Source organism: Salmo trutta, chromosome 34 (assembly GCF_901001165.1).
Source record: "Salmo trutta chromosome 34, fSalTru1.1, whole genome shotgun sequence".
In the NCBI taxonomy this organism is placed as follows: domain Eukaryota; kingdom Metazoa; phylum Chordata; class Actinopteri; order Salmoniformes; family Salmonidae; genus Salmo; species Salmo trutta.
In genome coordinates this window covers 23,472,837-23,488,522 of record NC_042990.1, presented here as the reverse complement: position 1 = coordinate 23,488,522, position 15,686 = coordinate 23,472,837, and the positions used below count along the sequence as shown (strand labels likewise).

Sequence of the window (15,686 nt, the reverse complement as noted above, 5' to 3'; positions counted from 1 at the left end):
TGGGGTGGGAGAGAGGGATGGGGCTTGATGTGAGAGGTGAAGGCTAAGGTCCAGAGATAGTTGCCGTTGGATATCCGGACATGTTGCCTGGAGAATGGAGCCTTCACAGCTGTGAGAGGAGACCGGGATGGAGGAGAAAGACAGAGGGAACAGGGAGGGAGAGCGTAAAAAGAGAGGAGAGGAGAGGAGATGTGTAAGTATGATAGTTAGGAGGGGAAACACACACACACACACACTCTTACACTTGAGCATTTTGTCTTCTGCATCCTTCAGCTGAGAGAGGGAGGTGGGACACCAGGATGGAAGCCAACTGGAGATCCACCCAGACCTGCACAAACACACGTAATGATCAAGCTGATATTCTCGAAGACAACTCAACTTCAATAAGTGAACTTTGACCTCTAACTAGCCTCTAACTAGCTCTGACCAGCTATCATTGAGTCAGACTTCACAAACAGGACAGCATTGTAACACACTCCTACAATAATGTCCTCTGTCTACAGTAGTCTACCTATTTAAATAGTACATGTTTAATTTAAATTAAACAAAGAAAAAGCTACATTCCAACTAATCTGCAACAATGTCTCCCTCTGGCTAAATAGTAATCTATTGGGTAATCATTTCAGTGTAATAAAAACAACTTTCATGATATGTCTTAAGTTTAGTTACAGGTTTGAAAAACCTTCTGAATGTCACAAAGTTATGTGGCTGGCTACTAGGATGACTGGTGGTTGTGTGTCTGTCTTCATAGTGATATCGAAGGGTGAATAATCTTATCTTCACTGAGTTGTCATTCTGTAATAAATACTGTAACTATAGTCAAAGGTCCAAGTGATGTAGCTGCACCAAGTTCACGGGAAGGAATATTTTCCTTTGTTAAGGCGTATCATTTCATAAAAAAAACTTTAAAAAACAAATCTAAAATATTTCAGAGACTATAAAGGGTTTCATGGAAGAGGCGCAATAGGTGTTTTAATTATAGCACTTCATCAGTAACTAAGCATTTTAAAATATTTTTACAAGATGTTTACTTTGGAGACATATAGCGCAACGAAGTTGCCTAACCTATCATTCCTGAAAGCGTATTCTGTAAATGATGGATTTGGAACTCTAGAGTAGCGCACCATAATACCTTGGTTAAAACCTAGGTCTACTCACCCTTGCTCGGCTGGTTGCAGATCCTTCGCCATCCTCCTCATAGTGAACTGTGATGATTATCTGTCATCCATGCAGAGAAACAAAGTAGGAGTGGTGATTGGCAACAGAGAGAGACTGCCTCACACACACACACCTTTAGGCGCAATAGTAGCTAATCGATATGTTAGAGAAGGAATTGAAAAATAATTCGACTCGACGCTGTTTTCTGTCCTATTACCGAATTTGTAACTCGCTATGTTATTGGCTGAATTACAGCAGGTTGCCTATAGATATATATATCATGCACTTGATTCCAGCTACAAAACCGGGTAGCCTTCGCTGAAGTTGGATTTCACAGAAGTTGGACTTTTCGGAGAAAGTTGCCAACACTGCGCAGCACGCGAACGAGGGAAATCGAGCGTACACTATTTTCCATGGGTGTTTGCTTTGTCTTAACAAATATGTGAGATTCCTATTTGAGTTTGTTTCCAGATCATATACATTCTAATCCACTATAAAATACATCTCCTGACAGTGTATGGGGACCACGGAGGGAGGCAGTAGTAGGGTACTAGCGGGTAACAAGCCCCCCCCTAAGAACAGTGTCTAACTTTTGGAGAAAAATAAAATGGTATGTGGATGAAGGTCATGCTTATGCGAATAAACTATAAAGGGAAATAAATGACTTTTAGTTATTTAATGAAATGTTGTTTTTAGAAAAGGGGCGTTTTTTTAAAGTACCAGGGTAACAGCCCCCGCCCCGGGCGTGCTAGTTTCCCGGTAGAAGATTATGGCATACGGTTTTACACAAGTGTGTTAAAATCCATTTAATCAGTTTTATTTGGAAATTATTTAGTTTGGATAACACTTAAAAGCTAAGTCTAGTTGTCTTCTTTTAATTATTTAAATAAAATATGGAGGGGGGGGGGTCGCAGTCAACATTAATATCCTCACTATGAGGAAAGTCCCTCTTTTCAACTCACCTGAACATTCATTTTCTTTGTTGTTCCTTTTCCATACAATCCATTATGTACAATTGCAGTAAATATTATTTTATAAATGGAAGATTTTAAATCCCAGCAGTCTTTAAAATTAATCCAGGAGCAAAAGGTTTTCAATAGTCGTTTTTAAATCATTAAAAAAGATTAATTGGAACATAATATTGGAATGGAATATAATATAATGGAGCCAGAGGGGATGGCTGCCGTTTTACAGACTCCTAACCAATTGTGTAATTTTGTGGTTTTTTTTGTGTTGTTTATAACTTATTTTGTACATAAAGTTGATGCTACCGTCTCTTATGACCGAAAAGAGCTTCTGGATTTCAGAACAGCGATTACTCACCTCGAACTTGATGAAGATTTTTTCTTTAATGAGTCTGATGCGAAGGATATAATATTGCTCCCAAACAAGGCCCAAATTCCCGTCATTCACATAAAGAAAATAAAGAAATACATGGGGCGTAGATCAGAGTGCCTTGTGAGAATTTGTCGGCGAGTGGGTAACCCGACTCTACCATCCGTTCTATTGGCCAACGTGCAATCACTGGAGAATAAACTGGATGAGCTCTGTTCGAGACTATCTTACCAACGGACATTAAAAACTGTAATATCTTATGTTTCACTGAGTCGTGGCTTGTGCGCAATGTCTAATATTAAGGTAGTCTCGAGATATTGCTCGCCTGAGGTAGAGTACCTCATGATAAGCTGTAGACCACACTATCCACCAAGAGAGTTTTCATCTATATTTTTTGTAGCCGTTTATTTACCACCGATGCTGGCACTAAGACCGCACTCAACGAGCTGTTTAAGGCGATAAGCAAACAAGAAAATGCTCGTTCAGAAGCGGTGCTGCCAGTGGCTGGGGACTTTAATTCAGGCAAATTTAAATCCGTTTTACCTCACTTCTACCAGCAAGCCACATGTGCAACCAGGGGTAAAAAACCTCTAGACCACCTTTACTCCACACACAGAGACATGTACAAAGTTCTCCCTCGCCCTCCATTTGCCAAATCTGACCATAATTCTATCCTCCCGATTCCTGCTTACAAGCAGAAACTAAAGCAGGAAGTGCCAGTGACTCGCTCAATACGGAAGTGGTCAGATGACTACATTACAGGACTGTTTTGCCAGCACAGACTGGAAAATGTTCCGGGATTCATCCAATGGCATTGAGGAGTATACCACCTCAATCACTGACTTCATCAATTAGTGCATCGGCGACGTCATCCCCACAGTGACCGTACGTACACATCCCAAACTGAAGCCATGGATTACAGGCAAGGGCCACAACGAGCTAAAGGCTAGAGCTGCCACTTTCAAGTAGCGAGACACTAATCCGGACACTTAAAAGAAAACCTGCTATGCCCTCAGACGAACCATCAAACAGCAAAGTGTCAATACAGGACTAAGGTTAAATCCTACTAAACCGGCTCTGAAGCTCATCGGATGTGGCAGGCTTTGCAAACTATTACGGACTACAAAGGTAAACCCAGCTGCCCAGTGATGTGAGCCTACCAGATGGGCAAAATGCCTTTTATGCTCGCTTCGAGGCAAGCAACACTGAAGCATGCATGAGAGCACCAGCTGTTCCAGACGATTGTGTGACAACGCTCTCCGCAGCCGGTGTGAGCAAGGCTTTTAAACAGGTCAACATTCACAAGGCCGTGGGGCCAGACAGATTACTAGGACGAGTACTGAGCATGCGCAGACCAACTGGCAAGTGTCTTCACTGACATTTTCAACCTCTCCCTGACTGAGTCTGTAATACCTAAATGTTTCAAGCAGACCACCATAGTCCCTGTGCTCAAGAAAGTGCAGGTAACCTGCCTAAATGACTACCGCCACGTAGCGCTCACATCAACAGCATCATCCCTGATACCCTAGATCCACTCCAATTCACATACCGCCCCAACAGATCCACAGATGACACAATCTCAATCGCAATCCACACTGCCCTTTCCAACCTGGACAAAAAACACCTATGTGAGAATGCTGTTCATTGACTACAGCTCAGCGTTCAACACCATAGTGCCCACAAAGTTCATCACTAAGCCAAGGACCCTGGGACTAAACACCTCCCTCTGCAACTGGATCCTGGACTTCCTGATGGGCCGCCCCCAGGTGTTAAAGGTAGGCAACAACACATCTGGCACGCTGATCCTCAACACTGGGGCCCCACAAGGGTGGGTTCTCAGCCCTTTCCTGTACTCCTTGTTCACCCATGACTGCGTGGCAATGCACACCTCCCACTCAATCATGAAGTTTGCAGACGACACTACAGTGGTAGACTTGATTACCAACAACGACGAGACAGCATACAGGGAGGAGGTGAGGGACCTCAGAGTGTGGTGTCAGGAAAATAACCTCACACTCAATGTCAACAAAACAAAGGAGATGATCATGGACTTCAGGAAACAGCAGAGGGAGCACCCCCCTATCCACATCGACGGGACAGTAGTGGAGAAGGTGGAAAGTTTAAAGTTCCTCGGCGTACACATCACAGACAAATTGAAATGGTCCACCCACACAGAGAGCGTGGTGAAATAAGGCACAACAGTGCCTCTTCAACCTCAGGAGGCTGAAGAAATTTGGCTTCTCACCGAAAACACTCACAAACCTTTACAGATGAACAATCGAGAGCATCCTGTCGGGCTGTATCACCGCCTGGTACGGCAACTGCTCCGCCCACAACCGTGAGGCTCTCCAGAGGGTAGTGCGGCCTGCACAACGCATCACCGGGGGCAAACTACCTGCCCTCCAGGACTCCTACACCACCCGATGTCACATAAAGGCCAAAAAGATCATCAAGGACAACAACCACCCGAGCCACTGCCTGTTCCCCCCGTTATCTTCCAGAAGGCGAGGTCAGTACAGGTGCATCAAAGCTGGGACCGAGAGGCTGAAAAACAGCTTCTATCTCAAGGACATCAGACTGTTAAACAGCCATCACTAACATTAAGTGGCTGCTGCCAACATACAGACTCAAATCTCTAGCCACTTTAATAATTGGATGTAATAAATGTATCACTAATAAATGTATCATTAAACAATGCCACTTGATATAATGTTTACATACCCTACATTACTCATCTCATATGTATATACTGTACTCTATACCATCTACTGCATCTTGCCTTTGCCGCACGGCCATCGCTCATCCATATATTTATGTACATATTCTAGTTCATCCCTTTACACTTGTGTGTATAAGGTAGTTGTTGTGAAATTGTTAGATTATTTGTTAGATATTACTGCACTGTCGGAACTAGAAGCACAAGCATTTCGCTACACTCGCATTAACATCTGCTAACCATGTGTATGTGACCAATAAAATTTGATTTGATTTGATGGACAGAGAACGGGTGTTAGTGTATGTGTGTGTGTGCGTGTACATTTGTGTGTGTGTGTGTACCTACTGTACCTTGGCGTCTGTGCGTTAAGATGGTAAATGTAGTCTGATACGGTGTTGTCATCAAACACTGAAGAGTACTTCTGTTTAAAATCTGACCTGATGGTCTGGATCAACATAGGACCTGAGAGAGAGAAGAGGAGGAGAAGAAGGAAGGAATGGAGGAAAGGATGGAGAGAGGACTGGGGAGGAATGGAGGAAAGGATGGAGAGAGAGGATGGAGAGGAATGGAGGAAAGGATGGAGAGAGAGGATGGAGAGGAATGGAGGAAAGGATGGAGAGAGAGGATGGAGAGGAATGGAGGAAAGGATGGAGAGAGAGGATGGAGAGGAATGGAGGAAAGGATGGAGAGAGAGGATGGAGAGGAATGGAGGAAAGGATGGAGAGAGAGGATGGAGAGGAATGGAGGAAAGGATGGAGAGAGAGGATGGGGAGGAATGGAGGAAAGGATGGAGAGAGAGGATGGAGAGGAATGGAGGAAAGGATGGAGAGAGAGGATGGGGAGGAATGGAGGAAAGGATGGAGAGAGAGGATGGAGAGGAATGGAGGAAAGGATGGAGAGAGAGGATGGAGAGGAATGGAGGAAAGGATGGAGAGAGAGGATGGAGAGGAATGGAGGAAAGGATGGAGAGAGAGGATGGAGAGGAATGGAGGAAAGGATGGAGAGAGAGGATGGAGAGGAATGGAGGAAAGGATGGAGAGAGAGGATGGAGAGGAATGGAGGAAAGAATGGAGAGAGAGGATAGAGAGGAATGGAGGGAGGGATATGTTGTCTTAACACCTTTGGTTTTGAAACATCTGAAAATTCTTTCCACTTGTGTTTGTGTGTGTGCTTGTGCGTGTGCGTGTGCGTGTGCGTGTGCGTGTGTGTGTGTGTGTATGCATGTAGTGTATGCAATGTGTGTATAGTATTCGTGCTTGCGGTGTGTGTGTGTGTGTGTGTATATATCGAACCCAGTGGTCCGGCCAGTCTGGGTATGTAAGGAGATATGTAAGTATGATAGTTATGAGGGGAAACACACACACACACACACTCTTACACTTGAGCATTTTGTCTTCTGCATCCTTCAGCTGAGAGAGGGAGGTGGAACACCAGGATGGAAGCCAACTGGAGATCCATCTGGACCTGCACAAACACACACACACAATTGCGTAAATGATCCCGCTGATGTTCTCGAAGAAAACTCAATAAGTGAACTTTGAACTCTAGCTCTGACCAGCTATCATGGAGTCAGACTGAACAAACAAGATAGCCTTATAGCGAACTCCTAAAATGTCCTCTGCAATTTTCCCTCTAAGCTGTGCACATAGTTTCCATCAGACTGCTGTGCAGAGACCAACCAAGTAGAGAAGCATGACATTGAACTTCACTCACCTTTCTTGAGTTTTCCCCTTTTAGTTAACACTTAACGTTTCGCTCTACTGTGGAAATTGTGATCGAATCAACGAAATGTTAGCCACTTTCAAGGTAACATACCGAAACAAATGAACTATGCAAGACTTAGTTTGCATAACTAACTGCAAGATATTTTCTTGTGGGCAGAGCACATTGGAGTAGGATTCTATTGCATTGAGAGGCACACTCAGGCCCATGCTCTACACAGACCAGTGTGCCATGACCAATCAGAGCTGCAGTAGGCCTATATGCAAACAGACATTGCCATATATGGATCTGTGCCTTCACTTTAAACTGGATTGTGTATAGGCTACAGTATGCCCATTTGTTCTGAGATCAAAGCGAGAGCTACATGTAGCCACCTGTGAACATTTGTTCATTTTCTTTGCTAGTTTGTGAGCTATAATCCCAGTTATAGATCATTTCTAGTCAACAATGGGGGAGTGCATTTCTAGCCACATGTTTTTCTTTTATATAGCTATATATAAAGCAATAAAGAAATGGAATAAATTAACTGAGCAAACCAGAAACCTTTCAATATATACATTTAAACATTATTTTAAAATAATTTAAATATAATACACAGAAATGTTGTGGGATTACAGTAGATGAAGAATCCATATTTTTTAGATTAATTATTTATTGGTTTATTACGTTAGTATATTATGTATGTTTGTAATAGTGTGTTATATGTGAAAATGTGTTCATATATAAATTGTATTTTAATATTTAAGGACTCTTGGAAGATTAGTCCAAATAGGGACTAAAAGAAATCCAAATAAAATAAAATAAAATGTATATTTTTATTATAGCCATCTTTGAAAAGTGTCAGGTAAATTGTTTTTTTATTTCTTAAAGGGGCGGTGTTGTAGTTTATTCAAGACCGTCTCAAAATAAGTAGCCAATAGGCAGAGAGTAACTTAATTTGTCTGATTCTCTGTAATAATGGTAGGACCACTTGTCTGAAGGACAAGTGGATAAACAGGTTAATGTCAAGCCCTGCATGTTATTATCAAAAGTCTCATGGAATGTAGGCCTACATTGAACACCACACATTGGCTGCTACTGTAGGCTGAATGATATAACAGTTATTTCCATGTTAAAATGTTATGGGATGCATGTTCTCCATTGTTTTTGACGGAAGGCCACTCTGGTAGGCCTACATTATGCCACAGTAGCCTACTTGGCCACTGTTAAAACTAACTTAAAGTGAGCACAGCCTCAGTGTTCACAGTAAACGCGTGCCGGAAGTTGCCGTTTGTGCTCAGCAGATTTGCTCAGTGCCAAAAAAAATTTGCGGGAACATTGGTCCTCTGTCTACAGTAGTCTAGCTATTTAAATAGTATTTATTTTTTTTTTTTTATTAAACAAAGAAAAAACTACATTCCAACCAATGTGCGACAAGGTGTCCCTCTGGCTAAATAGTAAAATAGGATAGGCTACTAATCTACTGGGTCATTTCAGTGTAAAAAAACAAACAAAATGTAAAATATTCCATGATGCTGTATTTCTCTGTTTTAATTACCAGGTTTTAAAAAACGTTCTGAATGTCACAAAGTTATGTGGCTGGCTACTAGGATGACTGGTGGTTGTGTGTCTGTCTTCATAGTGATATCGAAGGGTGAATAATCTTATCTTCACTGAGTTGTCATTCTGTAATAAATACTGTAACTATAGTCAAAGGTCCATGTGACGTAGTGGCACCAAGTTCACAGGAAGGAATATTTTCATTTGTCAAGGCATATCATCTTATAAAAATAAAAAAAACTCAACTTTGTCACAAAATCTAACATATATCCGTGAATGAAAGGGTTTCATGGAAGGGAAGAGGGTAGCCTCCCAGAAGTTGGACTTTTCGGAGAAAATTGCCAACACCGTGTGCCACACGATTGAGGGAAATCGAGCGTATAGTATTTTCCATGGATGTTTGCTTTGTCTTAACAAATAGGTGAGTCCCATTTGAAAAACAGTTTTCACATCATATACAGTGCATTTGGGAAAGTATTCAGATCCCTTCCCTTTTTCGACATTTTGTTACGTTACAGCCTTATTCTAAAATGGATTAAATACATTTTTCTTCCTCATCAATGTCACGTTCGTCATAAGGAGTGCACCAAAATACAGCGGTTATATTAATCATCTTCTTTAATTTATTAAAGAAAAACACTTAAACAAAACAAACGACGAAAAGAGTCCAGTAAGGTGCACAGACTTTACCGGAAACAACCACCCACAAAACACAAGTGAAACAAACCCCAACTAAATATGGCCTCCAATTAGAGACAACGACAACCAGCTTCCTCTAATTGGAGGTCCAACCAAAACCCCAACATAGAAATAGAGAAACTAGATAAACACATAGTAAATGTAGAACATAAACCAAAAAACCCGAACCACACAAAACAAACACCCCCTGCCACGCCCTGACCAAACTACAATAACAAATAACCCCTTTTACTGGTCAGGACGTGACAGTACCCCCCCCCCCCCCCCCCCCCCCCAAAGGTGCAGACCCCGGATGCACCTCAAAACAAAAACCCCACAAAAAATAACCCCAAACTTAAAGGGAGGGTGGCCACCGTCAACGACGGCTCCTGTGCTACACCCCCCCCCCCATCCTCCAACTACGGAGGTGGCTCTGGCTCTGGCCTTAGTCCCCATTCTAACCTGCCCACCCCCGCTGAAGGCTCAGGGCTGTAGACCACTGCTGAAGGCTCTGGGCTGAGGTGCGTCGCTGGAGACCTCGGGCTGAGGTGCGTCGCTGGAGACCTCGGGCTGAGGTGCGTCGCTGGAGACCTCATGGAGACCTCGGGCTGAGGTGTGTCGCTGGAGACCTCGGGCTGAGGTGCGTCGCTGGAGACTCAGGGCTGAGGTGAGTCGCTGCAGGCTCCGGGTTGTGGGCCTTCTCTGCTGGCTCCGGACTGTGGGTCATCTCTGCAGGCTCCGGACTGTGGGCCGTCTCTGCAGGCTCCGGACTGTGGGCCGTCTCTGCTGGCTACGGATTGTGGGCCTTCTCTGCAGGCTCCGGACTGTGGGCCGTCTCTGCAGGCTCTGGACTGTGGGCCGTCTCTGCCGGTTCCGGACTGTGGGCCGTCTATGCCGGTTCCGGACAGTGGGCTGTCTCTGTCGGTTCCGGACTGTGGGCCGTCTCTGTCGGTTCCGGACTGTGGGCCGTCGCCGGAAGCACTGGACGGGGAACTGTCGCCGGAAGCTCTGGACGGGGAACTGTCGCCGGAAGCTCTGGACGGGGAACTGTCGCCGGAAGCTCCGGACAGGGAACTGTTGCCGGAAGCTCTGGACTGGGACTGCACACTGAAGGCATGATGCGTGGGGCTGGCTTAGGAGGCGCCAGACTATTTACACGCACCTCAGGGCAAGTGCGGGGAGCAGGAACAGGACGTACTGGGCTGGGCAGGCGCACTGGAGGCCTGATGCGTGGGGCTGACTTTGGGGGTGCCAGACTATTGACACGCACCTCAGGGCTAGTGCGAGGAGCAGGAACAGGACGTACTGGACTGGGCAGGCGCACTAGAGGCCTGATGCGTGGGGCTGGATTTGGAGGCACAAGAACAGTAACACGCACCACAGGGCTAGTGCGAGGAGCAGGAACAGGATACACTGGGTCTTGAAGATGCACTGGAGGTCTGGAGCGCACAGCCTGCACAACCCGTCCTGGCTGAGTTGTTACTGTAGCCCGGCACGGGCGGAGTGCTGGCACAGGGCGAACTGGGCTGTGCTGAGGAATGATGGCTGCCGTGCGTAGAGCAGGCGCAGGGTAGCCTGGGCCTAGGAGACGCACTGGTGGCCAGATGTGCTGAGCAGGCATACTCCTTCCTGGCTGGATGCCCACTCTAGCATGGCACTTGCTGGGGGCTGGTATCGACCACACCGGACTGTGCGTGCGGATGGGCGAGACCGTGCGCACTTCCGCATAGCACAGTGCTCTCCACGCCAAACGCTCCCCATAATAAGCACGGGGAGTTGGCTCAGGGCTCACCCCTGGACCAGCCAAACTACCTGTGTGCCCCCCACCCCCAAATGTTTTGGGGCTGCCTCCTCACCTCCTGAAATGGAGGATATAATGCCTCATACTTCTGTCGTTCTGCTTTTGCTGCCTCCAATTTCTCCTTCGGTCGCCGGTACTCCCCAGCCTGCCTCCAGGGTCCCTTTCCATCTAATATTTCCTCCCATGTCCACGACTCCAAGTAGCTCTCCTGCTGCTCCTTCCTCAGCTGCTTGGTCCTTCTTTGGTGGGTGGTTCTGTCACGTTCGTCGTAAGGAGTGGACCAAAATGCAGCGGGTATATTGATCATCTTCTTTAATTTATTAAAGAAAAACACTTAAACAAAACAAACAACGAAAAGAGTCCAGTAAGGGGCACAGACTATACCGGAAACAACCACCCACAAAACACAAGTGAAACAAACCCCAACTAAATATGGCCTCCAATTAGAGGCAACGACAACCAGCTGCCTCTAATTGGAGGTCCTACCAAAACCCCAACATAGAAATAGAGAAACTAGATAAACACATAGAAATAGAAAATGTAGAACATAAACCAAAAAACCCGAACCACACAAAACAAACACCCCCTGCCACGCCCTGACCAAACTACAATAACAAATAACCCCTTTTACTGGTCAGGACGTGACAATCAATCAACACACAATACCCCATAATGAAAAATCAGAAACAGGTTTTTAGAAATGTTTGCAAATTTATAAAAAATAAAAAACAGAAATACCTTATTTACATAAGTATTCAGACCCTTTGCTATGCAACTCGAAATGGAGCTCAGGTGCAGCCTGTTTCCATTGATCATCCTTGAGATGTTTCTACAACTTTATTGGAGTCCATCTGTGGTAAATTCAATTGATTGGACATGATTTGGAAAGACACAACTATCTATGTAAGGTCCCACGGTTTTCCCATGTCAGAGAAAAAAACCAAACCATGAGGTCGAAAGAATTGTCCATGAGGCCCCAAGACAGGATTGTGTCGAGGCACCGATCTGGGGAAGGGTACTGTGATGGACATTTTTATAATGTGAAGAGACAGCCTTGAAAATGTTCATCTTGTCTTAGTGTCATAAATAATCATTGGTTCCTGCCTGTGCTTGCTAAAGATATGAGGGGGTGCAATATGACCCCCTCCTTAGGATGATCTGGCAGAACGCCCAGAATATGTTCTACAAGTTAAGATAGGAGACAGACACATGCAGAAACCAACCCTATGATCTATGCCTATGCAACGTGTCTATAACCAGTATATAAGGGATAAGAGGACTGCCCCAAAAGAGAGAGCTCCTGATCGACATTTGTACTTGGTGCATTGAGTTGGTTGGAACCTCTTCAGCGCACTGATAATAAATCGTTATTTTTTTATATTGACTTCGAGTGTCTCTGTGTAGAATTTCCACGACAGTACCAAAAAATGTCTGCAGCATTGAAGGTCCCCAATATCACAGTGGTGCCCAGTTTGGAACCACCAAGAGTCTTCCTAGATCTGTCCACCTGGCAAAACTGAGCAATCACGGGAGAAGGGCCTTGGTCAGGGAGGTGATCAAGAACCGATGGTCACGCTGACAGAGCTCCAGAGTTCCTCTGTAGAGATGGGAGAACCTTCCAGAAGGACAACCAGCAGCACTCCACCAATCAGGCCTTCATGGTAGAGTGGCCAGACGGAAGCCACTCCTCAGTAAAAGGCACATAACAGCCCTCTTGGAGTTTGCCGAAAGGCACCCAAAGGACTCTCAGACCATGAGAAACAAGATTCTCTGGTCTGATGAAACCAATATGGAGCTCTTTGGCTTGAATGCCAAGCGTCACGTCTGGAAGATACCTGGGACCATCCCTACGGTGAAGCATGGTGGTGGCAGAATCATGCAATGGGGATGCTTTTCAGCGGCAGGGACTGGGAGACTAGTCAGGATTGAGGGGAAAATGAACAGAGCAAAGTACAGAGAGATCCTTGATGAAAACCTGCTCCAGAGCGCTCAGGACCTCAGATTGGGCGAAGGTTCACCTTCCAAGAGGATAATGACCCTAAGCACACAGCCAAGACAACACAGGAGTGGCTTTGGGACAAGTCTCTGAATGTCCTTGAGTGGCCCAGCCAGAGCCCGGACTTGAACCCGATCGAACATCTCTGAAGAGACCTGAAAATAGCTGTGCAGCGACACTCCTCATCCAACCTGACAGAGCTTGAGAGGATCTGCAGAGAAGAATGGGTAAAACTACCCAAATACGGGTGTGCCAAGCTTGTAGTGTCATACCCAAGAAGACTCGTGTTACATCTGCACCTGCCACGCCCTCTACTACTCATCCTGTGTCTCACTAACCTGCTCCCACTCCCCCAGTGCCTTCTCCCTCTTTCTCTCTCTCTCTCTGTGTGTGTGTGTGGGCGGAGACAGGTGTGCTGGAGGCAGAGCAGATCCCCACCAGCTGCAACCTGTTCCATAATCAAGACATCTACAAATACTCAGCCCTGCCACTTCCACGCTGCCAGATCATAACCTCTGCTCAGGCAGTCTGCGTTTTTTAGCAGTTTGTTCCTGCATAGATCCTGTTTTTGTGTTGTGCCTGTTTTCCCTTGCCTGATGCTGTTTCCTCTCTGCTACAGTTCTGTCCGCTCTGACTCTGGGCCCTGTCTCCAGTCCCACGTCTCGTCAGTCCTGCTACCCTGTCCTGGACCCCCCACTATACTGCTTCCTTGGATTCCTCTCCGGATCTGCTTACCCAGCCCCAACTCCCCTCGCTCCAGCCTCAGCCTCAGCACCTGGCTCCCTGCAACCCGCTTTCCCTGGGCTGCACCCCATCTTCCCACTGTTTTTCAGTAAATACCTTGGTTACCTTATCCCAGTCTCCTCATCTGAGTCTGCTCTTGGGTTCACCTGCTCCGCTCCGCGTAACAGCTCGAGGCTGTAATTACTGCCAAAGGTGCTTCAACAAAGTACTGAGTAAATGGTCTGAATACTTATGTAAATGTATTACTGTTTTAAAAAATATATAAATATGCAAACATGTCTAAAAACCAGTTTATGTCACGTCTGCTCCCGCTCCCCTTCTCTGGAGCTCGAGGTCGCCAGGCTGCTTATCATTATGCCCACTTATCATTATGTCACCATTGTTGCACGCATCAGCGCTTCATTGGAATCACCTGTACACCATCACGTTATTAATTACCTCCCCTATATCTGTCACTTCCTCAGAATTAATGTCATTATGTGTCCCTTGTCCAGACGCTGTTCGTGTTTTGTTTCCTGTTTGTTTCCTGCCTGTATTCATGAAATATTCACTCCCTGTACTTGCTTCTTGTCTCCCAGTGTCTGTCCTTACAGTTTTTGCTTTGTCATTATGGGGTATTGTGATTTGATGAGGAAAAAAACAACAATTTAATCAATTTTAGAATAAGGCAGTAATGTAACAAAATGTGGAAAAAGTCAAGGGGTCTGAATACTTTCCAAATGCACTGTACATTCTAATCCACTATAAAAAGACATATCTCGTGACAGGGAGGGGAGCAGGAAGCGTTTATTTATTTTAACAGTAATGTGGACACTGGGTCAGCCTGAGTTGTGAAATGAAGGAGAGAGTCAGTGGAAGGTGGAACAGTGAGATAAACCTCTCATTACTGCACTTTATTATGGACATTACATTTTCTTCTTAGAAATAAGAGTAGCATAAAAGCATTGTCTTTTATCTGTTTTAAAAACACCTTTATTGCTCTTGATTTAGTAAATATGTGACATGGTTTAAATTCAAGTCATAGTACTGCTATTGCAACAGTTTACAAAGAAGCAGGATCATTGTGTCAACAATCTGACAGATAAACGTAATATACACATTATTATTCACAAAAAATATTCCTGGTTTCTCAGCACAGTGTGATAAACTCCATTGATTAAGTAAATCTAGTTTACAATGTCTGTCAACTTCAGTCTGTTGACATATGTTTTATTCATGACTAAAATGTTAGCATCTGTATTTATCTGTGTTTTGTGTGTGTGTGTGTTTTGTGTGTGTGTGTGTGTGTGTGTATATGTGTGTGTATGTGTGTGTGTGTGTGTGTGTGTGTGTGTGTGTGTGTGTGTGTGTGTGTGTGTGTGTGTGTGTGTGTGTGTGTGTGTGTGTGTGTGTGTGTGTGTGTGTGTGTGTGTGTCCCTCCAGGACCCAGGGTTCAATTTTATCCGGCACAGGGAAAATGAGGAGTCAACCCCAAGGCCAACCCCAGTGAATGTTTGAGTGGAATGTGTACAGGTAGGTCAGTCTGTCAGAGGTGATGCTGTAGAAGGATAGTGTACCAGCCCGCCAGGCAAATACACCCCTACTCTGTGGAAGTGGAAGGAGGGGACAGGTACAGTGGCTTGCGAAAGTATTCACCCCCCTTGGCATTTTTCCTATTTTGTTGCCTTACAACCTGGAAATAAAATGGATTTTTGGGGGGTTTGTATAATTTGATTTACACAACATGCCTACCACTTTGAAGATGCAAAATATTTTTTATTGTGAAACAATTAAGAAATAAGACAAAAAAACAGAAAACTTGAGCGTGCATAACTATTCACCCCCCAAAAGTAAATACTTTGTAGAGCCACCTTTTGCAGCAATTACAGCTGCAAGTCTCTTGGGGTATGTCTCTATAAGCTGGGCACATCTAGCCACTGGGATTTTTGCCCATTCTACAAGGCAAAATTGTTCCAGCTCCTTCAAGTTGGATGGGTTCCGCTTGTTTACAGCAATCT

At 45.0% G+C, this 15,686-nt stretch overlaps 1 long non-coding RNA gene across 1 annotated transcript in view; it reads right to left on the bottom strand.

The window, feature by feature from the left end:
• The window catches only part of LOC115173838 (uncharacterized), a 1,228-nt gene extending 42 nt beyond the window's left edge, over positions 1–1,186 (bottom strand). Inside the window, exons 1-3 of the long non-coding RNA XR_003871672.1 lie at positions 1,159–1,186; positions 243–328; positions 1–109 (exon numbers count right to left, since the gene is read on the bottom strand). The exon at positions 1–109 is cut by the window's left edge and continues 42 nt beyond it. This is a non-coding gene — a long non-coding RNA (uncharacterized LOC115173838). The remainder of the gene's footprint in view (positions 110–242; positions 329–1,158) is intronic.
• Positions 1,187–15,686: the final 14,500 nt, after the last annotated feature.